The sequence below is a fragment of the Lathyrus oleraceus genome, chromosome 6, assembly GCF_024323335.1.
Source record: "Lathyrus oleraceus cultivar Zhongwan6 chromosome 6, CAAS_Psat_ZW6_1.0, whole genome shotgun sequence".
Classification (NCBI taxonomy): Eukaryota; Viridiplantae; Streptophyta; class Magnoliopsida; order Fabales; family Fabaceae; genus Lathyrus; species Lathyrus oleraceus.
Window position 1 is genome coordinate 179,980,647 of NC_066584.1, and position 2,053 is coordinate 179,982,699.

General features: G+C 38.0%; 1 non-coding gene across 1 annotated transcript; it reads right to left on the reverse strand.

The window, feature by feature from the left end:
* Nucleotides 1-1,664: 1,664 nt before the first annotated feature.
* LOC127099255 (small nucleolar RNA R71) lies at nt 1,665-1,771 on the reverse strand. The gene has a single exon (XR_007793782.1). It is a non-coding gene; the product is annotated as a small nucleolar RNA R71 (small nucleolar RNA).
* Nucleotides 1,772-2,053: the final 282 nt, after the last annotated feature.

Consider the following 2,053-nt stretch of genomic DNA (forward strand, 5'->3'; position numbering starts at 1 on the left):
TTTGATTTTCCCTTTCCCTTTCCATTTTTCATTTAACCAAAATAGTAGTTTCCTACACTGGGGAACTACTGCAATTTATTTAATTTAGTTTAAGCAATTATTTCGAAGAAGCAGAATCCTACCGACCTCTGGAGGACTGCTCCAGTACTTCAAGATTCGGCATATTCTATTAATCCAATTTCCATGTTTTTATTCAATTACTATTGTTATTGCTTTATTACTATTATAATCATGTTTGCTTTATTGTTGATCTGTTTATGTTCGTCTGTGTTTGTATTACTTAACATGTCCGGCTAAAATACCGGTATCGGTATGTAAACCATTTAATTAGACGGGATTTAATAATAATCGGTGTAAAACTTCTTTCCTCAAACAATCTTTTTGGATGTGGTTTTTAATTTAAATTTAATTAACTTTGTCACAAGAGTGAGAAGCTATTTAATACGATTTTGCCACGAGAGTGGGAAATTAACTAAGGTGAGAACCGACAATCGCGAGAGCGTGAGGGTCGAACTGGATAGTAAAAACTAGGCATTGATTTTAAAAACAGTGAGAGCATTTTAAAAGCAATTAGAACTTATTTATTTTCAAAAAGTATTTTTAACTTCAAATGGGACAGCGAGAGCGTACATTCTGACTTAAAGGTATAGTCTGAATCAATAATCACGAGAGTGTGAGATAAAGCCTTTTAAACAAGTATTTTCTACTGAAAGATATTTGGTACTTAAATGATACACCGGTGACTTATCGAATCCCTGACGATTAATGTGTTGCATACTGATATCCTCCTATTAATATTTTCTTAAGACTTAACTTCCCTTAGATTTAATTTTCTTCAACCAAACTTCTGAAAATCATTTCCTTAGCTAAACATAGCAACATCGGTAGCATTAGTTTGACCATCGGTCCCTGTGGGTTCGATATCTTTTAAAACTAAAATGACTAGACTGTGCACTTGCAGTCAAGTACCCGATAGACTATATCCTATATATAGTCACGAGATGTATCAAGTTTTTGGCGTCGTTGTCGGGGATCTGATTTACTCAAATAATGCGATTCTTTCGTTGCACAGTAATGACTAAGGCAAAAACTAATCTCATTTCCCTTATTTTCCCCGATTGTATGCCAAGTACTCGCTCACAAGGCAACAACTTAGCACCACAAATCGCAGAATTAGAGTGTTTCTTATATTTAAGACGCTGAATACTAGAGTACTAACGAAGGTAGAATATTCCTGATATCTTCTTTCCTACTGTTGAACTAGTTGAAAAACCTACCATGGCTAAAGTGGAACCACAGAATCGTCCTCTTAAGTTCTACGCTACCCCGTCCCAACAAGAACCTCACAGTAGCATTGTTGCCCCTACTATCAATCGAAACGATTTCGAACTGAAACCCTCATTATTATCAGTCGTCCAACAACATCAATTTGCTGGAAATCCTACGGACAACCTAATGAACATTTGACCAAGTTTGTGCAGTACGCAGACACTGTGAGGGCGAATGGTGTATCTCAAGATGCGATAAGACTACGCCTCTTTCCTTTCTCTCTAAGAGACAGAGCTTGGGCTTGGTTGCAATCCTTGCCATCCAACTCAGTTACAACATGGGCAGAACTGAAGAACATTTTCTTATCCCAATATTTTCCGCCAAGCAAAACTGCTATGCTGAGAGCTCAAATCAACGGATTTTGACAAAAGGATGTAGAATCTCTCTATGGCGCATGGGAGAGATACAAATACATGATGAGGATATGTCGACATCATGGTCCCGAAGACTGGGTGCTCATTCACACATTTTACAATGGGCTTCTGTATAACACAAGACTGACAGTAGACACTGCCGCGGGTGGTGCACTTATGGAAAAGCCATACAACGAAGCCTATCAACTCATTGAAAACATGGCCCAAAACCATTGCCAATGGGGAGGTGAAAGAACTCCAATAGAAAAGTCCCAAACAAAAAGTGGAATGTACAAAATCAGTAGCCTTGACCACGTCCATGCAAAGGTAGATGCCCTTGTTCAAAAGTTAGACAACTTGACCATACCACC